The sequence below is a fragment of the Chiloscyllium plagiosum genome, unplaced genomic scaffold, assembly GCF_037043375.1.
Source record: "Chiloscyllium plagiosum isolate Xiang-an unplaced genomic scaffold, Cpla_swu_hap1 HiC_scaffold_34, whole genome shotgun sequence".
Classification (NCBI taxonomy): Eukaryota; Metazoa; Chordata; class Chondrichthyes; order Orectolobiformes; family Hemiscylliidae; genus Chiloscyllium; species Chiloscyllium plagiosum.
The window spans coordinates 46,980,443-47,007,632 of record NW_028270172.1 but is presented as its reverse complement, the minus strand read 5'-3'; the positions used below and the strand labels follow the sequence as shown (position 1 = coordinate 47,007,632).

At 40.7% G+C, this 27,190-nt stretch overlaps 1 long non-coding RNA gene across 2 annotated transcripts in view; it reads left to right on the top strand.

The window, feature by feature from the left end:
* The window catches only part of LOC122564341 (uncharacterized), a 54,964-nt gene extending 32,185 nt beyond the window's left edge, over positions 1–22,779 (top strand). For both annotated transcript variants that reach the window (XR_015752905.1, XR_015752904.1), the window contains exon 3: positions 18,245–22,779. This is a non-coding gene — a long non-coding RNA (uncharacterized LOC122564341). The remainder of the gene's footprint in view (positions 1–18,244) is intronic.
* Positions 22,780–27,190: the final 4,411 nt, after the last annotated feature.

Here is a 27,190-nt window from a genome sequence, read left to right as displayed (position 1 = left end):
TGGGTTGTACGTTTTTGGAACTGGTCCTCCTGGGAGCAGATGCGGCGGAGTCGAAGGAATTGGGAGAATGGGATGGCGTTTTTACAGGGGGCAGGGTGGGAGGAGGTGTAGTCCAGGTAGCTGTGGGAGTCGGTCGGTTTGTAGTAGATGTCCGTGTTGATTCGGTCGCCTGAGATAGAAATAGAAAGGTCGAGGAAGGGGAGGGAGGAATCTGAGACTGTCCAGGTGAATTTGAGGTCAGGGTGGAAGGTGTTGGTGAAGTGGATGAACTGTTCAACCTCCTCGTGGGAGCACGAGGCGGCGCCGATACAGTCATCGATGTAGCGGAGGAAAAGGTGGGGGTTGGGGCCAGTGTAGTTGCGGAAGATGGACTGTTCCACATATCCTACGAAGAGGCAGGCATAGCTGGGGCCCATGCGGGTGCCCATGGCTATTCCTTTGGTTTGGAGGAAGTGGGAGGATTGGAAAGAGATTTGGAGGAAGTGGGAGTGGTTTACCCTGGGGTGGTTTATTAGATGGATAAGGGTCCTTTACAGTAATCCTCTGGTGGTTCTCACTAATGGTATAAGGTCTGTTGATTTTAACATTGCTGGACAGTCGGCAAGGCTGTCCCCTCTCACTGTTGCTGTTCACATCGGTGATTGAGCTGTTGGCAGAGGCCATTCGTGGGGACCCTAATATAGCTTCCCCAAAGGTTGGGTTGCAGGTGCATAAGATCACATTATATGCAGATGATGTTCTCATTTTTCTCTCAAACCTGGCAGTTTCAGTGCCCTATTTGATACATTGAATTAATTAATTTGGCTTTTTCTCAGGTTACAAGATCATTTTTTCAAAGTCAGAGTATATGCTTATGGGTGGGGTTATCTTAGGAAAATACCAGTTGTTGAAGGTGGGTTTCTCTTTGAGTGGGCATAGGGAGGCTTTCTTTATTTGGGCCTCTCTGTTACCCCTAGTTTTGGTCAGTTATTCAAGGCTAATTTTGTTCATTTGTTTGACAAGATTAAACAAGACTTCCAAAGTTGGGGGGCTCTTCCAATATCATGGCTAGGTTGAGTTGCTCTTCTTCAGATGCAAGTTCTTCCTCGCTTATTATACCCTCTGTAAATCCTTCCCTTGCTTTTTCCTCAACAAACATTGGTTTAGATTTTTTATTTGGCACCATAAGCGACCCCTTATCAAACTTACAAAATTGCAATTGCACCAGGGGTTGGGAGGAGTGGATCTTCTTGGTATGAGAAGATATCAATTGAGCTCTCTTTTATCTTTTTGTGAGTAATTGGGTCTGTGGGGACTCAGCATCGTTATGGTTGGATATTGAAGGCTCCCAGGCAAAGTGTCCTGTTATTAACCTATTGTTCCTGGACAAAATGAAGACAGTTGCAAAACATTGCCGTAATCCAATAGTTGTTAATATTGTCAAAGTGTGGAGAGCAATGAGACAGATGGAGGGTAATATGTTTAAAACATCTTTCCATATTCCCATATTTGGTATGCCAGGTTTCTGGCCGGGGACAATGGATATCGGGTTTAAATCTTGAGCGGATAGGGGAGTCTCTTGTTTGGGTGACCTGTTTGAAGATGAACCGTTAATGTAATTAGATCAAATAACTCGTGAGAATGGATTAACAAGTAGGGACTACCCTTCTGGCTAAGGGTTATAGATCTGATACGGAAAAGAGGGTGCTTCAGGCTAAGAGTAGTCTTTCAGTGAGTACACTCTATCATTTGTTGAAGTTCCTCAGGTGACATCAAGTGATTGCGGGATGTCTGGGAGTGAGAGAGAGAGCTGGGGTGGAGATCACTCCGGAAACTTGGGAGGACATTTGTGAGAATGCGAAGATGATTTTGATATGTAATAAGACCCATGCCATACAATTAAAGGTTCTTCATAGACCTCATCTGTCCCCAGATCGTCTTGCAAAATTTAAGCAGGGAGAATCTTCAATGTGCCCCAAGTGTAAAATAAAACAGGTACCCTTACTCATTCTTTGTGGTCCTGCCACAGACTCCGTGCGTGCTGGAGCACTGTGACAGGTGTAATAGAGGGTCTTGGGGACTGAAGTCAAGGTGGAGATGGTTTCTCTTCTCCTGGGTTCGCTGAATTTATCTCCCTTAGTTGTACATGGGAAAAAGCTTTTTAACATCCTCACTTTTTGTGCAAGGAAGAACATTCTGATGTGCTGTGTGTCTGAGAACCCTCCCGGGTCTGTTGGGGTAACATAAGTTAATTATGGAACACATTCCTTTGGACTTCCTTACAAACATGATGGACCAGAAAACGGATAACTTTTATAAGACATGGCAGCAGTTCTTGAATTATTTGGAAGTAGATGTGTCCATTTTAATTAGGACTATTGTCTATCCATGATGGCTTGGTTTAATAAGCCTACTATCCTGAGAGGAAGAATTTTGAACAAACAATTGTTCAAAATTTAATAATTGATGCTCTCAAAGGTTGAGAGCCGTGGTCTTGTTATGCTGAGTGGCATTATTTATTTACTTATTTATTTAATGATGTGTAATGAGTGTAGTTTTGAGTTATTTTGTAGAATAGTATAATATTTAGTTTATTGTTTGTTGTTGCTGTTTTTGTTGTTATAATGTTATATTTTCATATTTTGGTAATTTTATAATTTTTAATAAACTTCTTTTCAATAAAAATAAAGAAAAAGTGAGAGGGGAAAGATTTAGTAGGGATCTGAAGGTGCAACCTTTTCATTGAGGGTGGTGTGGGTATGGAATGAACTGTAGAGGCGGGTGCAATTACAACATTTGAAAGATTTTTGGACAGGTACATGAATAGGGAAAGTTTAATGGGATTTGGGCCAAATGCAGGCAAATGCGACGAGTTAAGTCGAGGATATCTTGTTGGCATGGATGAGTTGGCCCAAAGGGTCTGTTTCTGTGCTGTATGAATCTATGACTCTATTTTGCCACTTGACTATTTAGTAATTTTGGGATTTTATTGGTATTTCCAGCTTAGAAGACCAATGCAAAGTACTTGTTCAATCCTCTGTCATTTACAATATAGACAATAGACAATAGGTGCAGGAGTAGGCCATTCTGCCCTTTGAGCCTGCACCACCATTCAATATGATCATGGCTGATCATCCTTAATCAGTATCCTGTTCCTGCCTTATCTCCATAACCCTTGATTCCACAATCCTTGAGAGCCCTATCCAACTTTTTCTTAAATGAATCCAGAGACTGGGCCTCCACTGCCCTCTGGGGAAGAGCATTCCACACAGTCACCACTCTCTGGGTGAAGAAGTTTCTCCTCATCTCTGTCCTAAATGGTCTACCCCGTACTTTTAAGCTGTGTCCTCTGGTTCGGCACTCACCCATCAGCGGAAACATGCTTCCTGCCTCCAGAGTGTCCAATCCTTTAATAATCTTATATGTCTCAATCAGATCCCCTCTCAGTCTTCTAAACTCAAGGGTATACAAGCCCAGTCGCTCCAGTCTTTCAGTGTAAGGTAATCCCGCCATTCCAGGAATTGACCTCATGAACCTACGCAGCACTCCCTCAATAGCCAGAATGTCTTTCCTCAAATTTGGAGACCAGAACTGTACACAATACTCCAGGTGTGGTCTCACCAGGGCCCTGTACAGCTGCAGAAGAACCTCTTCGCTTCTATATTCAATTCTTCTTGTTATGAAGGCCAGCATGCTATTAGCTTTCTTCACTACCTGCTATACCTGCGTGCTTACCTGGTTCCCTTTGATTATTTTCTCAGCCTCATTCTCTAAGGAACCTATCTTCACTTTGGCTTTTCTCTTCCTTTTTATTTATTTGAAAAAGCTCTTGAAATTACATTGCCCAGTGTAATCTACAGATCACCAACCAGTGGGGAAATTTAGTGTTAAAAATTCTACAAGGAAATTAAAAATGTGCAAGCAAGCAAGTCAGCACAAAAGATCCCTTTGGAAACAATGACCATTTCGCATCTGGAGTATTGTGTGCAGTTTTCGTCGCCATACTATAGGAAGGATGTGGAGGCACTGGAACGGGTGCAGAGGAGGTTTACCAGGATGTTGCCTGGTATGGTAGGAAGATCGTATGAGGAAAGCCTGAGGCACTTGGGGCTGTTTTCATTGGAGAAAAGAAGGTTTAGGGGTGACTTGATAGAGGTGTACAAGATGATTTTAGGGGTTTAGATAGGGTTGACCATGAGAACCTTTTTCCACGTATGGAGTCAGCTATTACGAGGGGGGATAGCTTTAAATTAAGGGGTGGTAGGTATAGGACAGATGTTAGGGGTAGATTCTTTACTCAGCGAGTCGTGAGTTCATGGAATGCCCTGCCAGTAGCAGTGGTGGACTCTCCGTCTTTATGGGCATTTAAACGGGCATTGGATAGGCATATGGAGGATAGTGGACTAGTGTAGGTTAGGTGGGCTTGGATCGGCGCAACATCGAGGGCCAAAGAGCCTGTACTGCGCTGTATTTTTCTATGTTCTATGTTCTATAACATGGTAGAAATAAGATACAGTTTGAGAATGACTGAGTTGGGTTGAAAACAACTGTGCTAAGCTTAAGTAAGGGAAATTACAAAGGAATGAGGTCAGATCTGGCTAGAGTAGACGGGGAAAGGAGTTTAGCAGCCATTTGCAAGTTTATTCTCTCTCTGTTTGTGATGTTTTTGATCGTTTTTATTGGCGTTTTAAAAAACTTCCCAATCCCCTGGCATACCACTAATCTTTGCCACATTTGATGTTTTTTCTTTGTTTGATGCTATCATGTACTTCCCTGGTTAACCACGGTTGGTTCCTAGAATTGTTCTCCCTCACTGTAATATATCTTAGCTGTGAGCCATGAACGTTTTTTTTTAATGTCTGCCATTTATCCTCAATTATTTTTGCTACTCAACTACAAATCTTCTCAAAACCCGCTAACTAAACTCCTTTTCCAGTCCATTTCAGGACTGCCTTAATTATTTTGTAACTAACCTTATTTAAACTTAACCCAGCTGTTTCTGACCCAATGACCTCCTCCTCAATCAGAATCTTAAATTTTACCATGTTATGGTCCTGTTTCCAAGGGCATCCTTTGCTCTGGCATGCTTGCTTGCACCTCTCTAATTTCCTTGCAGGTTTGTTTCTCTTCATGCTTTGTGGTCCATAGAGCAATGTAATTGCACCTTTCATGTTCTTTAGCTCTAGCTAAATTGATTCTGTTCTTGAACCATCTGAGGCATCGTCATTCTGCAGTACTGTATGCTCTCCTTAACCAAGGCTCCACTCTTTATTTTCTACCTTTTCTATCTTTCCTGAAAAGGGAATAAATATTTAGCCCCCAATCATGCTTTTCCTTCAGCTAGATTTCTGTTAGCATCACAACGTCAAATTCCTTTGGCAATCAACCCTATAACTGATCGTAGTTACTATGCATATTCACGTAGCATAGCCCTGATTTTAGCAGGTTTTAATTTCTTCCTTACTTCGATTCAACCTGTTCACAAAACGTTCAGTCTTGCAAATGCACTGCAAAGTAACTCCAGCCATTGCCCGTGTTCCAAAATTCAAATTTCAAGTTTCTGCAGCTTGTGACCCATCCAGTACATAAGTTCATCCAGGTCATGTTAAGTGTCCATAATTCCTATTTGCCATTGATGAGCATTCCATGTGGCCCAGGTGGTCTGGATAACTATTTGCTTTAAACTGCTGATTATTGATTAATGAGCTTATAATTATGCTATGAAGAGAAACATGTTTCTCTTCGATTTTTTTTAAACTGAACTCTTTTACTCAACTTTTCATCTTGGCAAGGAAAATTAAAAAGAAAGAGACTTCCCTCTACAGATCACTGAATTTCCTTACTCACAAAACTCAGTGATTTCACTGTGTCTCACTGCATTAATCCCTATTATTTAGACAACTGAGATTCAGATGAGCCTAATATCTGGCAATTACAAAACTGGTTTGGAGCAGTTAATTAGCTGATTTCACTTCTCTCCACCATAGTGTCCCACCCAAAGTTGAAGCAAACCTAAAATTTTAAAGCAGTGAATTTAATATGGCACTAATTACAAGCAAGCATTATATTATTTCATTAAAAAATCAAATTTCCTTTGAAAATAGGGCCATCTTGTGACACAGTGATAGTGTCCCTACCTCTGGGCCGAGAGATCTGGGTTCAAGTCCCACCTGTTCCAGAGATGTGTGATAGCATCTCTGAACAGGTTTATTAGAAAAATAGATTAAAATTTGAATGTAAGTACTTTCATCACAAACTGTGTAATAACTCTGCCCTGCACATCTAATAAAGGAAAACGTTAGGTGAGTTCAGTTGGTGTTTATCTCTTGGCAGATCCTCTTTACTTTCAACCCAAGGTGTGCTTGTAGAAGATTATGTGAATTAATTCCAATGTGCTGATATCCTTTGGGTAATAATACCTAAGTTAACACCTTAGCCTATTACCGATCAACTTTTCTTTTGACTGTGCCAAGCAGCACACTCCCAATAAAATACAACCTCATGGCTACAGGTTCATATGTACATAAATGTGGCAGGACAGAAAACAGATCAGTTAGCAAGATATATGGGATCTTGGACTTCATAAATAACATTGAACACAAAAACTAGGGGAATTAACTGAAGCTTTATAAAGCCCTAATTTGGTCACAGTCAGTATTATACCTAATTCTGGTTGCCACACATTATGGAGGATGTGAATGTCTTTGAGAAACTACAGAGCAGAATTACCGGAATGTTTTCCGAGTTGAAGAATTTTAGCTGTAGGTTAGGATGGAGATGCACATGATTATGGCAGTTTTGAGTTAGGTAGACAAAGAAAGGTTGTACCTATTAGTTGATGGAACAAGGACTAGGGTATAAAGATTGAAGGTTTCTAGCAAGATTAGCAAGGGGACTGTGAGGAAGAAAGTTTTCACACAGTAAGTTGCAATGCCCAGGTCCTCACTATCTGTGAGACTGGTGGAAGCAAAGCCTTTTAATGGTTTCAAAAGAAAGTTGAATTGGCATTTGAGGGAATTAAAAAGGGCCACACATAGACAGCAAGTTGTTGTGGCATTAGAGTGGGTAAGCGAAACTGATTTTACTGTTCAGAAGAGAATTGGTATGGACCTGTTGGGCCCTGTGTCCTCCTTTTGTGAAAGTAAAGATTGCAGATGCTGGAGATTAGAGTCAACAGTGTGGTGCTGGAAAAGCACAGCAAGTCAGGCAGCATCTGAGGAGCAGGAAAATTGACGTTTCGGACAAAACCTCTTCATCAGGTATGAGGCTGGGAGCCTCGGGGGCGGAGAGATAAATGAGAGGGGCCCCCACCCTCGTCTCTTCCTTTTTGTGGACAATGGCATTTCGCCTTGGACCACATTCACTTTGTTCAATGTTATAATTGGAAATCAGTATTTTCAATAGAATTACCAATATTTGGAATGGTTATAAAGCATATATAGATGATTTTTTTACTGGAATAAGGAGGGCTATGAGAACGTCTGGTAAGTTTTGTACAATTAGGAAGTATCTTGATAGTGGAAATATTTCCTGTAATTGAGGAATCCATGATGAGAAAATTAAGTGGAATTTTTTCAACAGTGCATGTATAATACATTGTCACAGAGAGTTGTTAAGGCAGAGAGGATTGTATCTTTTACAGAAAAGAGAATAATATTTGAATCAGAAGAAAATACTGGATTACAGGGAATGATAAGGATGTTAGGCAGTGGTCCTTCGGCCCAGTTAGGCTTTCTTGTTGTTTGTTAGCAAAATCCACACTTGATCTAAATTATTTCTATATTCGTTCAGTAATATGTACGTATTGATGTCAGGAATGATATAAAGTCATTCCACATGGTCCTCACTCACAGGAAACTCACATGTCCATGTTTGATGGAATCTAAAGAAAAAATTGCCTATTGCTTCTCTCTGTCATTGACTCCATCCGTAAGATTCTTAAATTTCTTAGTTTCTTAATTTTCTTAATGTCAACTTAATTTCAGAGTAACTATTTCTTTATTTGATAATCAATAATGAATCATTTGCAACCATCTTGATCCAGAGGTGTGAGAAAATAATTTATCTCAGCCTTCTTCTGAGGTTTCCATGAACACCGATGTCAGTCTTTGCTAATTTGATTGTGATATCAACTGGATAAGCAAAGACTTTATAGGCCTGACAACATTTTGGCTACAGTGTTGAAGGGGTGTGCCCCAGAACTAGCTGCGCTTCTAGATAAGTTGTTCCAATACAGATGTTAATGACTTGAGTTTACCTGACAATATGGAAAATTGCCTAGATATGTCCTGTCCGTAAAAACGCAAGGGCAACTCCAATACAGTAATTACCACCCGAAGTGTAGACAATGACCGTTTCCAACAAAAGAGAATCTAACCATCTCCTTTGAACATTCAATAGAGTTACTGTTGCTGAACTCATGTGTATTAATATCCTGGGGTTAACATTGACCCAGAACACAATGACCACAAAAGCCTTTCAGAAGCTGAGAATTATGTGGAGAGCATTAATCACTTGTCTCCTCACACCTTGTTTACAAGACACAATTTAGGATTATGTTGGAATATTCTCTATATACCTGGATGAGTTTAGCTAGAAAATCACTCAAGGAAGTCAACATCATCCAGCACAAAGCAGTCTACTTAATCAGCAATGCCTTAAACATTCACTGCCACCATCATTAGCACACAATGTCAGCAGTATGTACCAATGGTTCAAATATATTTATTTCCAGGGCTCCATCTGATTTTTCATCACAAAATAATTTTACCCTCTATTTGTTATGAAGTTGTAGGTGTGTGCTGTACCTTTAAGAGAGAGTAAAAGCTGGCACAGACCTAGGAAGGCACAGAGTGTGCTGAAAAATTTTAAAATGTAACATTTGACTGCGAAACAAATAACTAAAATGTTGCAGTGGTACACAACAAATTCAAATTTGGCCTATCAGTTTAAATTATGCCCCAAGATACCAAAATCCAATCAAATTTTTATTTTACTGTTTTGATGACAACAAACGAATGAGACAGTCCGATGTTTTGGGGTATAAAAATCAGGCATTTTGAACAGTTAACCAAAGCGGCAAAGAGCACCAACAAACACAGACTGCCTGCAGAATCGGTCTCAAAGTTCAAATGAAATCTGTGCAGTGGAAGACTGAAGAAAAGACCCAGAAAAATCTACACAGGAAAATTCAGAGGAGAATGGATACAGCTGACTGGTTTTGAAATTTGAATCTTCTGTAAAACTTAAACATCTGCCCCCCCGTCCCGGCTAACAGGTCAGTACAGCATTGTCGAGTGAGGGGTGGATAAGTTAATCAGACAAAGGAGGTTTACTGTGCAGATAGTTGTTGTTTAATTTTTTTTCTTGGAGTTAAAGAATAAATTGTTAATTTTTTTCTTTAATAGGGGGATTTGGTAGTTCTTTGTCATTCATACTTTAACAGATTAAGAGGTGAGGTGATCTTTTCTGTGTGCCTGGTTTAAATTTGCAGAAGGGTTTACCCCGTGTTGTAACAGTCTGGGGGCTCAGGTCTGTGATTTGGACAGGTTTAGACAGATCCAGCCTGAGTTTTGGACAGATTTGAATAGATTTGGGATACAAAAAAATGCCCAGTAGATTTAAACATTTGTAGGTTAGTGTCCCAGATCTTTAAATGAAACATAGGTGAGACAATTTGTTTGATTTTGGTTACTTGTGGTTGGTTAAATTAAAAGTGAGAGAAATGGCTCTTAAACTTGCTTAAGAGGTTCTGGGGCTTGAAGATGATTCCCAAATTTGCCAAGAAAGTTTAGAAAGGAAAGAAAATACCATATTCTTAGATTTAGCAAAGAGGTTAGAATTGGGTTTAACCAAGGGCAAAAGTAAAACATAAATTGTAAGGGAATTACTCAAACACTTGGGTGTGTCAGAGAAACAGACAAGTGCAGTAGAGCTAGAAAAACTTAAATTACAATTGAGGCAAATGGAGTTAGAAGATAAACAAAGAGAGAGGAGAGAGAAAGATAGAGGAGAGAGAGAAAGAGGAAAAAGTAGTGTCTTAGCTGAGAAAAAAGAGAGAAAGAGAGCAGAGAGAGGAAAAAGAAAGGGGGAGAAGGTTCTTAGCTGAGCAAAGAGAGAGAAAGAGCGAGAAGAAAGGGAGAGAGAAAAAGAGAGAGGATATGAAATTGAGACGTTGTGAATTATTCAGCAAAGTCAAGTTAACAGGATGGAGATTAAAAGAGACATATGTACAAATATGTCAAAATTCTACCACAGACTGAAAGATGTCGAAGCCTTCTTTATTTCATCTCAAAAATTGGCTCAGCAGATGGAGTGGTTCGAGGACTTGTGGGTTATGCTAGTTCAGACTAAACTTGTAGGCAGAGCTAGTGAAGTTTTTGCAGTGCTGTCAGGTGAGGGGGTCAAGAGATTATGAATAGGTCAAACAGGCTATTTAAAGTGTTTATGAATTGGTACCAGAAGCATATAGACAGCGGTTCAGATACATAAAGAAGGAACTAGATCAGACTTACGTTGAGTGCGAAAGAATTAAACATAGTCATTTTGATAGATGGGTGCGGCCATTAAAAATAGATAAAACCTATGAGGCTATAAGAGATTATTTTGATGGAGAAGTTTAAAAACTCATTTCCAGAGATGATAAGAATTCACGTGGATGAACAGAAAGTTCAGGAAGTAAAAGAGCAGCAGAGTTAGCAGATGAATACTTGGTATATAAGACAAGCTTCTGGCAAGAATTCTGTCTTGTGAGGGATAGAAGTTGGGAGAAAGGGAGATCCTACACTGAAACAAAGTGTAGAGAAGTATTTACCACAGGTTAAAAAGAAGCCCATGTGGGTGGAAAGGAGGTGAAAAGCCTCAGGTGTTTCCACTGTGTAAAGTGGGACACGTAAAGTCACTGTGCTGGTCATTAAAGAAAGGCAATGTGGGAAAAGATGTGGTAAAAGAAGCTAAGCCAGTGGCATTGGTGAAAATAGTAAAGGAAACCTCAAGAAAAGTGGAAGTGCTGCATGAGAGTGCACAGCCTAGGCAGGAGCTGGGTATGGAGTTAGTGCCTGACCTCTGTAAAGAATTTGTCTCTGTGGATAAGGTTTACTCAGAAAGAACAGGGTGAGAAGGTCAATAATTAATAATTTTGAGAAATACTGGATCTAACCAGTCTTTAATAGTAGGGGTTGATCGTATTTGCACCCTTTCTGACCTGTTACCCAAGAGAGTGGTAACTTGTGGGATAGATGGACAGAAATTTAGCATTCCCCTATGTAACATCTGGTTGGAATGCCATCTCAAGACTGGGGACATAACAGTGGGAGTGATTGACAGAGTGGCAGTCCCAGAATCCAGTTTGTTCTTGGGAATGATTTAGCAGGGTCCAAAGTAGGAATGACACCCCTTGCTGTAGAGAAGCCCAAGGAAAACCAGGAAGCTGAGGAGTTAAAAGCCAAAACCATGGTATTTTCCCAGTGTTAGTAACAAGATCCCACTATCATAAGTCACAGCATGAAGCAAAAACTAAAGCAAAAGAAAAGATGAAGGAGTTGAGGTTCAGTTGGAGGACACCCTGTTTGTCATAATGGTGCAGGAAAAACCTGGACAGATAGGTGGTCAGACAGAAGTCGTTTAGTCCTGAAAGGCTAATGGACTTGCAACAGAAAGACAAGACAATAAAAGATATATATGTTGATGTGTACTCCAAAAAGGAGGCAGAGGATATTCCTGAGGGTTATTATCTGAAAGATAATATCCTCAGAGGAGAATGGAGACCGCAGCAGGTTAGTGCAGAGGAAAAATGGTCCAAAGTGCACCAGATTGTGTTGCCGGTAGCATACGGACAGGAAGAGTTACAGTTAGCACATGAACTACCTGTAGGAGGTCACCTGACCAACTACGGAACACTGAGGCTAAGGTACAAAAACATTTCTGTTGGCCTGGAATGCACAAGGATGTGGTTAACATCTGCCATACGTGTCATACATGCCAAATGGTAGGTAGGCCACAGGTAGTAATAAAAACAGCACCTTTGTTGTTATGTCTATGTCATGGTAATGTGGTTAAAGAATGGAAAAAGAATTAAGCCAACTTTTCATTATGACGGTTCATTTTTTCTTCAGGGGGAGATGTTATGAAGTTGTAGGTGTGTACTGTATTTTAAGAGAGAGTGAAAGCTGGCACAGACCTAGGAAAGCACCGAGTGTGCTGAAAAATTTTAAAATGTAACATTTGGCTGTGAAACAAATAGCTGAGCTGTTGCTATGGTACACAACAAATTCAAATTTGGCCAATCAGTTTAAATTATGGCCCAAGATATCAAAATCTGATTGAATTTGAATTTTGCTGTTTTCACAACATCAAGCAATGAGACAATCCAATGTTTTGGGTTATAAAAGTCAGGCATTTTGAACAGTTAGCCAGAGTGGCAACAAATGCCAACAAACACAGACTGCCCACAGAATCGGTCTCTGAAAGCTTTGCAGCAGAAGACCGAAGCAAAGACTCAGAAAAATCTACAGAGGAAGATACAGAGGAGAATCGATGCAGCTGACTGGTTTTGAAATTTGATTTTTTTGTAAAACTTAAACCCGCCCCCCCCACCCCCATTATCAGATCAGTATAGTGTTGTAGAGTGGGAAATAGATAAATTGATCAGACAAAGGAAGTTTACAGTATATGTAACATCTATACATGTATTGGAACATATATGTACCATATTTACATGTGTATATTTACAGTATACATAGTTATATATACGTTTGCTCGTTGAACTGGAAGATTTGTTTTCAGACCTTTCATCACCATACTAGATAACATCATCAGTGAGAGCCTCCAGTGAAGCGCAGGTGGTATGTCCCGCCTATTAATTTATAGGTCTTGATTTCCTAAGATTGAAGATGTCATTTCCATTTTTTTTCCAAGGGAAGGTAGATGGGATCTAAATCGATGTATTTACTGATGGTGTTTTGGTTAGAATGCCATGCCTCTAAGAATTCTTGTGCATATCTTTGTTTCACCTGTCCTAGGATGTGTGTGTTGTCCCAGTCAAAGTGGTGTCCTTCTTTGTCTGTATGTATGGAAACTAGTGATAGTGGGTTGTGTCTTTTGGTGGCTAGTTTGGTGTTCATGTATCCTGGTGGCAAGGCGTAATGTTTTTTACAGGTCTTGCATGGTATCTTGTAAATGACGTTAGATTTGCTGGTAATATCTAATGGATTGTTTAGTTTCATTAGTTGCTGTTTAATTAGTTGTTGTAAGGTAATGTATATCAAAGACATGTCCAGACTATTCAGACCCCTTTGGCATCGTGGTAGCCCACAAACCTACCAACACACTTAACCAGAAAATAGTTATGACCAGCAAATCTAACGTCATTTACAAGATACCATGCAAGAACTATAAAAAACACTATAAGGAATAAACAAACAGGAAACTTGTCACAGGATATACATACAGACAAAGAAGGACACCCTTTGACTGGGACAACACACACATCCTAGGACAGGCGAAACAAAGATATGCACGAGAATTCTTAGAGGCATGGCATTCTAACCAGAACTCCATCAGTAAACACATCGATTTAGATCCTATCTACCTTCCCTTAAAACAAAAAGAACCGGAAATGACATCACCCACCTGAGGAAAACAAGACTTATAAATAGACAGGAATACCACTAGCACTTCACCGGAGACTCTCACTGATGATGTTACCTAGTATGGTGATAAAACGTCTGAAAACAAATCTTCCAGCTCAGCGAGCTAACTTACATACTTACCATCAACCTGAATAAATTGTTAATTTTTTTCTTTAAATTGTGGGAATTGGTAGTTCTTTGTCACTCATACTTTTACAGATTACAAGCGAGGTGAGCTTTTCCGTGTGTCTAGTTTAAATTAGCAGAGGGGTTTACCCCGTATTGTAACAATTTATTCTGAAAATTTTCAGGGTTTCCTTCTTTATCCAGACAAGAAAACAAATGCAAAGATAATATGTTGCAGCTCAATGAGCTCACCAAATTTAAAGCTAAGTATTAATCATATCAAAAGTATATGTTAACTGTTATTGTTCAATTATAAATTCACTTTGCTTAGCAACATCTTAATTTGGCAACAGAGAACACATGACGTGCAGTAATGTTTCAAACAAAATAAGAATGGAGAAAACATGGAAACTGAGGTAGCAGCAGTTTTAATTTCGATGGAAGTTTCCATTATAATCACAAGTAACAACTGTTTAACTAATGTGTCACATTACTAACTATTTTACATAGAAATTTAAGTTTATCACAATAATTGTGCAAAGTGCAAACAGGTTGTAAGTCTACTCTCCATCATCAGCAAATTGATGAAAGGTGTCATCGACAGTGGCATTTAATATTGCTTGCTCAGCAATACCTGTTCACTGATGTTCAGTTTTGGTTCTTCCTGAGCCATTCAGTTCCTGATCCCCTTATGGCCTTGGTCCAAATATGAACAAAAGAGTTAAACTCCAGAGGTGAGGCAAGATTAACTGCCCTTCCCATCAATCTAGTATTTGAGTGAGTATGGCATTGAGGAGCCCTATCAAAATCGGAGTCAATGGGAATCAGGTGCAAATTCTTTGGTGGTTGGAGTCATACCTGACACAACAGAAGATTGGTCTGTTGTTGGAGGTCAGTCATTTCAAATTCAGGACATGTCTGCCGGAGTTCCTCAGGGTAGAGTCCTAGGCTGAACCATCTTCACCTGCTTCATCAATGACCTTTCATTATAAGGCCAAAGCTAGGATGTTCATTGATGATTCCATGATGTTCAGCACCATTTGTGACTCCTGGTATTGAAGCAGTCCATAACCAAATGCAGCAAGACCTGGACAACATCTGGGCTTGGGCTAATAAGTGGCCAATAACACTTGTATCATATAAGTGCCAAGCAATGATGATCTCCAACAAGAGAGAATCTAACCATTTCCTTTTCAGGTACAGCTATGCAAATTTGCTGCTATTTTATGTATTTTTAAAAATGCCTTTGTTCATCCTTCTTACTTGTTTGTTATTAACAAGTAATGATTTTTGACGAGTAACATTGTTTTTATAACCTTCTCACCAGACATAATGAATTGCAAATCTCCTTTGGATTTGGTGTCTGACCGAGGAGAACTTTTGTGCAGAAAACTTGGCATCTCCTATCTTTATCTACTTTGTAAATCCAATTTATGTTATGTGATGGGTTTGGATCATCACTAATGTTTGCATGCAATACTTTGGGAATTTTGCTACAAACAGCTATGTGGTCTTTGGGGTAAGTGGGCACTCAAGTTCAACTCTTGAGTTTCACAGGCTTCTGAAGAAACATCCTTGCTGTTCCAAGGTTTGTAATATGCAAATTTCTGTTACTGCATTTTGGCCCTGCCTGCAAAACCCACATATCTAATGATTCAGAATCTAGCACATTGATCATTTATATCTTTATACTGACAGTGGGTGATCAACTGATTTATAACAACTTCCAGGTTTTCCTCCTGCACTTTACCTTTTGTGTATTCTGAATCCAAATGGCTGGATACAATTAATTTTGGATTGGCTGCTGCCCTTATTTTTGATACGCAACATCCTTTGCTGCCGCTCCTAGAATTCTCTCTGGTTTTCTGGAAGCCTTTTTCTTTTCTTCTAAACCTAGTACAGATCCAGGGGAACTGATGGTCCCTGTCTTAGAGATTGTGGAAAGTGTCAATGAACCACGTTGTTGACTCAAATACTGGCCAAATTGAACTTCCACCTAAACTCTCTTTCTGAGGCAAGGAAACCAATCTTTGCTCAGTTTGTTTTAGTAAAGCTGCTCCACGGGAACATTATTACAGACCTCCATTGTAATCTGATATATAGGAAGTACTAATCTGGCAATCACTGACCAAACAGTCAATAATTACAAAATGTGACACAGATGTTTACAGAGACTCATTGTTTTTGATATTTAAATATGGCCATGTTTCCAAGTTCCATAGAAACCTATTTTAAACATGGTTTTAATTTCAGATGCTTTTTGAATCCTAGCTTTAAAAAATATTTATAAGCATCCATCAACGGATATGCATAAAGTTATATTTTGCTGATGTTTATAGCAAGCCATTTTGAAAGTGGTTGTAAACCCTGACCAGACTGCCAACTTTATATTATAATCTTTATATTATAATGAGTGGGCAGCACGGTGGCACAGTGGTTAGCACTGCTGCCTCACAGCGCCAGAGACCCGGGTTCAATTCCCGCCTCAGGTGACTGACTGTGTGGAGTTTGCATATTCTCCTCGTGTCTGCGTGGGTTTCCTCCGGGTGCTCTGGTTTCCTCCCACAGTCCAAACCTGTGCAGGTCAGGTGAATTGGCCATACTAAATTGCCCATAGTGTTAGATAAGGGGTAAATGTAGGGGTATGGGTGGGTTGCGCTTCGGCGGGTCGGTGTGGACTTGTTGGGCCGAAGGGCCTGTTTCCACACTGTAATGTAATCTAAATCTAATCTAATCTGTCTAAGAACCATTCACTGATTTTACAGTACACAAAGTATGAGAAGGCAGGTACTAACTAAAAGAAAAAACCCACAGATTTTATGGTTTTGACCAAACAAAAATATACTTTATCATACAAATATAGGACAATAATACAATCTGCTATATATACAATTTATTTGAGTTAACTATGGGTAACAGGCTAACTGTAGTCAAATACTTCATTGAGCACATCCAAATAGCAACTATGATCAGGATAGATCCGATGTATGCCTTAGCAACCCCTTCCAGACAATAGTGATAATGCACGTTATTAATCACATTACATTTTACAAGGGTTTTCAGCTCTTCACTGTTGGAGACCTGGAGGCTGAACTCCTTTAAAAGCTGCTCTGTCATGTGCCATATGAAAGGCTGCTCATGTTCTGGTAATACACTTTCCCAGTTCGGAATGAGCTCCCCTGTATTCTGGAAATTTAACCTCTGCACCAATTGACATGCACAATTCAGTTTATCGCAGACAACTGGCTTCACCAAGCTGGTATTGTCCTGCTTTTCTTGAGCTGTAATCTTACTTGCACAAAACAAATATTGAGCTTCCTTCTAAGTGCTCTCAGCTGCTCTGAACTATTCATGGGACATGGCTCCTTCCAAACTCCCATAACTCCCAATATTTTTCCTGAGACCTGACCCAACATTAGCTGTACCTTGTGCTCTTAGACTTGAGTACTAACAGCTTGGAGTCTGCTGCGGCAGTATCTTTTTGGGACTGAGCTTCTTCCCACTCCGGAGTACCTGACTGACTAGCATTCTGAATGTAACAACCTTCTTCTCTCACTGCTTCCACTGTCTAAATTGGAAATTCAGTAAACCTTAAACTGCTATAGGTGACCGGTTGAAAACTTCACAAGTCCCACATTTGTTCCCAAGTGTACCAAGCCTCTGGATCTCTCTGTTTCCTGAATAGTACAATTCAGATTGCTGGTTTTTAATCAATGCAATATTGTCACACCCATCCTTTGGAATTGAGAAAGCATTTCTGGAGTGAATGTTCGTTTTAATGACTTTGAAAATATTAAGAAGTCCATATCATTATAAAATTCGAAATAGCTTATTAGAAACTGTACAGGTAATCCTTTCAGTTACACAAATGCAGAAATCCATTTAGCAAAGATACAAAAACCAAACTTAAGTAAAAACCAGTCCATGTACCAAGTAGGATTAGTAGGATTTAAACATCATGTCATTAACATCATTCGGTGGCTGCAATTTTCTTATGCCCCCTTTAAAATCTGGGTAGAAAATCAACAATTGTGTGTATTTCATGGCCACCAAATGTAGTGAAATACATCAAAGTTTAATTAGAAACATCCTGAACGATTTGCACTTCTATTTTATACTTCTGGCGTAATGGCAAACTAGGTGGTCTCCTCCTCACATTTGGACGTATGTTATATGATACAAATGACTTTCACATAAGTTTCCCAGCTTGACTTTGGAAGACTATTGGTTTTCTCTTTCACTTCTCCTTTGTTGATAGAAACAAACTTTCAGTAGGCTCTTTAGTTTGCTCTGGAAAACATTTATTTCTTCTTCAAAATTATTTTCAGCAACTATTTCATTCATAACAGATTTGTTCTAATTATCTAACAGATATGCTACAGCCTTTTGCACACATTAATTTTCCTCCTATTTATTCTTCAAAAGTGGAGGTTTCATTTGCATTTCTTTAACAATTTTCTCTAATATTTGTTTACTCTTTTATTTTCCAATTTGTTAATAAAATCATACAGTAGGGGATCTAAGATGGCGGCGATCTGAGAAGATCACACTGCAAGAGCTTCGCATCACAGCAGGAGCAGGACGGTCCTTTAACCCGCCCAACCCAGGTCATCAGGATTTCTTGGGGTGTTGGAGAGAATCTGGGTCAACGCCCTTGTCCTTTCCTGGTGCAGTTCCATCATTACCGGGAGGAGAGAGTAATGGAGGCGTCCAGACTCCAGGGGAAGGATCCAAAGGCCCTAATTTACGAGGGGTCTAAGATCATTTTTTTCAGGACTTTTCAGCAGCGGTGATCCAGAAACGAGAATCGTATGATGGTGTCAAGAGAAGACTGAAAGAGCTTTGGGATTCAGTACTCCCTGAGATATGCGGCAGTGCTTCGGATCACCTTAGATGGATCCATGCATCTCTTTGACACATCGGAGAAGTCAAGAGACTTTGTGGACAAACTAACCTAATTTAAACAATTGAAGTATGTATAAATATTGTTGCTTGGGTATGTGTTTATCATTCTGTAAAAGAAATGGAGGAAATCCGGTTGGAGCTTTGTTTTTCCCCCTTTTTTTTTCCTCTATTGATAATAATTTGGTTCAAACTATGTCTGGCGGTGGTTAAGATGTACATTTTAAATTTCTAAGTTAGGACATACCAAAGGATGGGTGGAGTATTTATTCCCTTTTTTAATAAAATAATGTTTTTTTATTCATATTGATAGTCTATGGGGTGTATATTCTTTTTAGCTTATGCTTGCGATGTGGCTCTCGCTGGGAGACATGAAGGTGGTTGAGATGGTTAGATGCATATTTATGGGCAGTTCGGGATGGGTAGTTGCCCCCTCTGGGCTGGGGGTGAGTTCCCCTACTCAGTGCTATTGGCGCTTTATATGTTGGCTTGTTTTCTGGTTTTTGTTGTTTTTTTATTTTTAATAATTTTGTATGTTTGTTAAATGTGGTGGTTTTAGTTTATGTAGTTTTTATATTTGGTGGACCATGCGACACTAAGGCTCAGCAATTTGTGGTTCGGGTTCCTCCTCTCTGGAATTTAAATGTAATTGCAGAAGATTATGGCTAATGATTTGATTAAATGGTGTCCCTGGAATATCAAGGGAAGTCGCTCACCAATTAAGAAGAAGAAGGTACTCTTGAGTCTTAGAAAGGAGAAAGTGGATATTGCTTTGTTACAGGTGACACATTTAGATGACAAGGAGCATCTGAAATGAGGACAGAATGGTTTTGACTGAGTATATTTTTCATCATTTAATACTAGAAGTAGGGGACTGGCTATATTGGTTAGGAAAAATCTCTCATTTAAATTGTTGGAATGTTTTAAAGACACATACGGGAGGTTTGTAATTCTTAAAGCCTTGATAAATGGGCAAGAATATGGTATTTTAAATGTTTATGGTCCCCCAGCTCATCCTCTTAAATTCTTGGTAGATGTTTTTTCTAAACTGATAAGTCTCAAGTCTCGGCACATCATTATAGGGGGAGATTTTAACTGCCTCATGGACTCCACAGTAGACAAGTTGCCTAAAGGTCCCTCAATACCCTCTGCACAAATTAAACAGTGATTGGGTTAGTGTGGGGAATTAGGGTTGGTGGACATCTGGAGGTGTCTCCACCCTACAGGTAGGGATTTCACGTTTTTCTCCAATCCGCATAGATGTCACGCAAGGATTGATTGATTTTTGTTTTCTGACCCCTGCGGTAACCCTGGATCTGGTGGCATCCTGTATGATTGGTAATATTGCCATCTCTGATCATGCTCCAGTGTACCTCATGGTTAAGATTAAGGATTACTGTGGATTCAAGGTACTGGCAAATGGACCTCTTTATTCTCATGGACAGTAAGTTTGTGGAGTATTTCTCTAGTGAATTTCGGGCACTCCTAGACATCAACATAGGCTCGGTTGACAGCTCATCTGTTCTCTGGGAAACTGCCAAAGCTTATGCCAGAGGGTTAGTTATTTCATATTCCACCAGTAGGAAGCGGCAGAAGGGTGAGCAGCAACGTCTCCTTGAAGCACGGTTGAAGGCAGCCGAGAAGGCCTATTTTGACAGACCCTCGTTAGTCAAACTACAGAGGATTACGGCACTGCAGTCTACATTATTTCCGTGCTCACGCAGATGGCAAAGAAGGAGCTGGCTTTTGCAAAGCAAAGGTCATATGAGCATGGTGACAAGCCAGGCAAATACTTAGCATACCTTGCTAGAAAGAGAAGTGCCCTACAAACCATTACAGTGATTAGGGAAGGGTCTGGGAACCTAACATGTGATTCTAAAAAGATTAATGTGGCGTTCCAGAGATTCTACTCTAAGTTATATCAGTCTGAGAATTCTGAGGAGGGGCAGACCAAAATGGAATCCTTTTTTTAGAGATCAAGCAATTTTAATATTTCTCAGGGCAGCCGGCAGGGCTGTCCCATTTCACCATTACTTTTTACGTTGGTGATTGAACCGTTGGCAGAGGCCATTCATGGGGATCTCAATATATCAGCTACAGAAGTGGGGTCAAAATTACATAAGACCTCACTGTATGCAGATGATGTTCTAATTTTCCTGACAAATCCAGCAGTTTCAGTGCCTTGCCTGATACAATGCATTCACGCGTTTGGTGCTTTTTCAGGGTATAAGATTAATTTTGCTAAATCAGAGGCTATGCATATGAGTGGTCTTACGAAAGAGTTGGCTCTTGAGCGTGACTATAGATTCCCATTTAGATGGTCACAGGGGGGTGTTGTGTATTTGGGCATATTCATTACTCCAGTTCTGGATTGGCTGTTCAAAGCCAATTTTACTCAATTATTTGAAAAAATTAAACAAGATCTCCAAAGATGGGAGGCACTTCCAGTCTCGTGGTAGGGTCAGATAGCACTTATTAAGATGAATATTCTCCCTCGTTTGCTATACCCTATACGGATGCTCCCCCGATTTTCAATAAACAAACACTCAGGAGACTGAACAGTTGGTCAATTCCTTTATCTGGCACCGTAAACGGCCCCTCATTAAATTAGCCAAACTGCAGTTGCCTCACAGATTGGGGGGAGTAGACCTTCCAGACATTAAAAATTACCAATTAAGCTCGCTTTTGACCTACGTGAGTGATTGGGTTTGTGGGGACCCTCTTTCAATATGGCTAGATATCGAAACCTCCCAGGCAAGGTGCCCCCTTACCTGTTTGCTGTTTTTGGACAAGGTGAGGACAGTTAGGGAATATTGCCATAACCCAATAGTCATCAATACCGTTAAAGCATGGAGGGCAATTCGGCAGAGGGAAGGTAATATTGGCAAAACATCTTTGTTTACATCTTTAGTGGGTATGCTGGGTTTTCAACCAGGTATGATAGATTCAGGATTTAAAAGTTGGACAGCTAGGGGTATATCTTGCATGGGTGATTTATTTGAGGGAGACGTAATGATGTCCTTCGATCAGTTAGTACGGAAGTACAAGTTACCTAATAGAGACCGCTTTCATTTTTTTCAAGTTAGGGATTTTATTCAAAAAAAGACCATACTTTTGACAGATCCCTACAAATCTGACATAGAAAGAGGGGTACTAAGGGCTAAGAGTACATTCTGACAGTACTTTATATCACCAATTGGGGGGTGCCACCTCAGATGAGTCTGATTGACTCTGCAAGATGTGGAAAAGAGAGCTGGGTGTTGAAGTTTCTTCAGAGGCATGGGAGGATATTTGGAAGAATGCAAGGAAGATATCAATTTGCTATAGGACCCATGCTTTACAGTTGAAGATTCTCCACAGGGTCCACTTAGCCCCAGACCGTTTGTCAAAATTTAAACCAGGGGTATCTTCAGCATGTCCCAAGTGTAAGGTCTGCACGGGCACTCTTACCCATTGTCTTTGGTCTTGTGACAGGCTTCAAACTTATTGGAGCGCTGTGGTGGGCGCAATGGAGAGGATTTTAGGTGTAGGGGTGGAGAAGGACCCTATTTCTCTCCTTTTGGGCCTACCCATTGTATTTCTTGCAGATGTGCATAAGGCAAAACTTTTCAATATTCTTACATTCTGGGCAAGGAAGAACGTCTTGCTAGGTTGGATATCAGAAACCCCCCCAGGCCTGTCGGGTTGGTGGAAGATTGTTATGGAGCATATTCCCCTGGATTTTCTCACAAATATGGTACACCACAAAACTGAGAATTTTTACAAGACATGGCAACCCTTTTTGAAATACCTGAACACAGATTTATCTGCCACATTAACGAGGGCTTTTATATAGCCGTAACGATTGTGTTTCATGAGTCCAATATCCGGGGAGGAGGAACTGTGAATGTATGAGTGTTTTGTTTGGCTGGGCTGAGTTATTACTATTTATTTGTTTAGTTAAATAGCTAGTTTAGGTTTTTTTAAGTTTATACTTCTCTATATATGTTTATACATTCATACAGGAGGATGGGTTGGGGAATGTTTTTTATTAGTTGGGTTTAGTTTTTGTATTATTTTTGTACTGTTTTGAATTGCATTGTTTTGTATTTGTAATAATTAAAAATCTATTTTTTCTTAATAAAAATATATTAAGAAAATCATACAGTAAGATGTAGTATCAGGAATAGGTAATTTGGCCCATTGAGTCTACTCCCTCATTCAATTAGAACATGGCTGATCTGTTAATCCTCAACTCCACTCCTCTTCCAAAGAACAGAGGCCCTTTGGCCCTTGATATTGTGCTGGTCTTTTATCCTACTCTTTAAGATCAGACTAACCTACATACCCTTCATTACACTAACTTTCATGTGCCTATCCAAGACTCACTGAAATATCCCTAATGTATCTGACGCTACTACCACTGCTGGCAGTTCATTTTACGCACCCAGCACTCTGAGTAAAGAACCTACCTCAAACATCTCCCCAAATCTTCCTCCAATTACCTTAAAATTATGGCCCCTCGTGGTAGACATTAACACCATGGGAAAAAGTCTCTGACTATTCACTCTATCTATGCCTCTCAACATCTTGTACATCTCTATCAAGACACTTTTCATCATTCATCACTCCAATGAGAAAAGCCCTAGTTCCCTCAACCTTTCTTCATAGAAATGCCCTCCAGGTCCAGGCAACATCTTAGTAAATCTACTCTGTATCTTCTCTAAAGCTTCCATATCTTTCCTATAATGAGCAACCAGAACTGAACACAATATTCCAAGTGTGATCTAACCAGGACTCTATAGAGCTGCAGCATGACCTTGCAGCTCTTCAACTCAATCCCACTGCTAATGAAAGCCAACACACCACATACCTTCTTAACATACCTATCAACTTGTGTGGCAACTTTGAGGGATCTACATACATGGACCCCAAGATTCCGGTGTTCCTGCACACTGCCATGACTCCTGCCTTTAACCCTGTATTCTGCATTCAAATTTGACCTTGCAAAGTGAATGACTTCACACTTTTCCAGGTTGAACTCCAATTGCCACTTATCAGCCCAGTTCTGCATCATATCAACGTCCCGTTGCAATAAACAACAGCCCTCCACACTATCCACAACCCCACCAACCTTCATGTCATCGGCAAACTTATTAACCCACCCTTCTTCCTCATCAAAATCATTTTAAAAAATCACAAAGAGCAAGAGGTCCCACAACCAGCCCATGTGGAACACCACTGGTCACCAAGCTCCAGGCTAAATTCTTTCCATCTACCACCACCGTCTGTCTTTGATGAGCCAGCCAAATCTGTACCTAGACAGGCCAGTTTCCCTGTATCCCATGCCTCCTTACTTTCTGAATGAGCCTACCATGGGGAACCTTATCAAACGCCTTGCTAAAATCCATATACACCATTTCCACTGCTTTACCTTCATCAACGTGTTTTGTACCATCCGCAAAAAATTCAATTAGTTTTGTGAGGCATGACCTGCCCCTCACAAAACCATGCTGACTATCTCTAATCAAACTATCGTTTTCCAAGTAATCATAAACCCTGTCTCTCAGAATCCTTTCCAATAATTTGCCCACCACTGATGTAAGACTGGCTTGGAATTCCCAGGATTATCTTTATTCCCCTTCTTGAACAAGGGGATAACATTTGCTGCCCTCCAGTCATCTGACATTATTCCAATGGACAGTGAGGATGCAAAGATCATCACCAAAGACGCAGCAATCTCTTCTCTTGCTTCCTCTAGTAACCTTGGGTATATACTGTCTGATTCAGGAGATTTTTCTCTCCTTATGTTTTTCAAAATTTTCAGCACATCCTCCTTCCTAACATCAACCTGTTCTAGCATATCAGTCTGCTTCACACTAGCCTCAGAAACATCAAGGTCCCCCTCAATAGTGAATACTGAAGCAAAGTATTCATTAAGGATCTTCCCTCCTTCCTCCGACTCTTGGTACAAGTTCCCTCCACTATCCCTGATCGGCCCTACCCTCACTCTCACCATCCTCTTGTTCATCACATAAGTGTTGAACGCCTTAAGGTTTTCTTTAATCCTACACACTTTTCATGCCCCCCTTCTAGCACTCCTAAGTCCATTCTTCAGTTTCTTCCTGGCTACCTTGTTACCCTCTAAAGCCCTGTCTGATTCTTGCCTCCTCAATCTTGTAAGCTTCCTTTTTCCTCTTGACCAGATGTCCCACATCCCTTGTCACCCAATGTTCTTTCAACCTATCATCCCTTTCTTGCCTCAGTGGGACAAACCTGTCCAGCACTATTTGCAAGTGCTTCCTAAACAACCTCCACATTTCTGTTGTGCATTTCACTGAGAACATCTGTTCCCAATTTAGACGTCCCAGTTCCTACCTAATTTCATTGTAATTCTCCCTCCCACTTCCCATACCGTCTGCTCTTATTCCTCTTGGAGTCATGGAGTTGTGATCATTATCACCAAAATGCCCTCCTATCTAGAGACCTGACACCTGGCATGGTTCATTGGCAAGCATCAAATCCAATATGGCCTCCCCTCTAGTTGGCCTGTCTATATATTGCATCGGGAACCCTTCCTGGACACACTTAACAAAAACTGCTCCATCCAGACAATTTGCACTAAGGAGGTTCCAATCAATATTAGGGAGGTTAAAGTCTCCCATGATATCAACCCTGTTACTTCGACACATTTCCAAAATCTACCTCCTAGTTTGCTCCTCAGTGTCTCTGTTGCAATTGGGGGGGGCCTGTAGAAAACTCCCAATAAAGTGACTGTACCTTTCCTGTTTCTGACTTCCACTCATACTGACTCTGTAGGCAAACCACCCCCCTCCCCACGACGATCTCCCTTTCTGCAGCTGTGATATTATCCTTGATACCTTCTACCTTCCCCCAATCCTTTTGAAACATCAAAACTCTGGAACATCCAACAACCATTCCTGCCTCTGTGATATCCAAGTCTCTGTAATAGCCACAACATCATGGTTCCAAGCATTGATCCATGCTCTGAGTTCATTACCCTTATTCCTGATACTTCTTGCATTAAAATAGACACACTTCAACCCATCACTGACTGCACCTTTGTTCTATCAAGTGCCTATCTCTCCTCACAGACTCTCTGCACACTGTTTGCTACCTACTCCATTATCTGATCCATAGCTCAGGTTCCCAACCACCTACCAATCCAGTTTAAATGTTCCCAAAGAGCTCTAGTAAAACTCCCAACTAGGATATTGGTACCACTCCGGTTCAGGTGCAACCTGTCCTTCTTGTACAGGTCGCACCTTACCAAGAAGGTGCCCAATGATCCACATATCTGAAGCCCTCCCTCCTATACCAGCCCTGCAGCCACATGTTCATCTGCTCTTGCTCTCTATTCCTAGTCTCACTAGCACGTGGTACTGGTTTCAATCCTGAGATTACTACTCTGCTCGTCCTGCCTTCTAGCTTCCAACCGAATTCCCTATATTCTCGTTTCAGATCCTCCTCCCTTTCCCTACCTATGTCATTGGTACCAATGTGTACCATGACTTCAAGCTGCTCTCCCTCCCCCTTAAGAATCCTGTAGACATGATCTGAAATATCCCTGACCCTGGCACCCAGGAGGCAACACACCATCTGGGCATCACGCTCACAACCACAGCATCTCCTGTTTGTTCCTCACGATTGAATCTCCTTTCACTATTGCTATCTTAGTCTCCCCCCACTTCCCAGCCAGGCTCAGTTCCAGAGATCTGGTCACTGTGGCTTTTCCCTGGTATGTCATTCCCACCCCCTAACAGTATCCAAAATGGTATACTTATTATTGAGGGGAACGGCCACAGGGGATCTGCACTGTTTGTCTATTCCCTTTCCATCTCCAGACGGTCACCCAGCTACCTTTGTCCTATAACTTAGGTGTGACTACCTCCCTGTAACTCCTCACTGTCACCCCCTGTCTCCTGAATGATCCAACGTTCATCCAGCTCCAGTTCGCTAACACAGTCATGAGGAGCTAGAGTTGGGTGCACTTCTCCCAGGTGAAGTCAGCAGGGACACCTGTGGTGCGCCTTGCCTCCCACATCCTGCAAGAAGAGCATGCAACTGCCCTAGCTTCCATCCCCTCTGTTCTAAATTACCAAGAGAGATTGAATAAATTAAAATGAAAGCAAAAAACACCTTAGCTTACCAACCCTCCACACAACATTTTTTGGTGAGAGGAGGATGTGTGGGAGACGCTACACATGTAGTGTCTCAGGTTCAGTCGCAGCCCAAATATATCACTTCACGTGCCCAGCAATCCCCAGATCCATGTCCACTCCTGTTGAGCCTTTGCTGCGCCTCTTTATGTGGTAAGTCTTTCAGAGAAAAAAATTACCTTCCCGGCAGCTCTCTGGTCCTCAGTCTATCTGCTGCCACTGATCCTGTAAATGGAGGCCGCTGGTTCAACGAGGTAAGTATTTAAATAGTATTCCTCTACCTCAAAAACCCTCAATTCACTTATTGCTTAAAAATTTGTCCATCTCAGCCTTAAATAAACTCAATGATCCAGCCTCTACAGCATCTGCAATAAAAGGTTCCACAGATTCGCTACC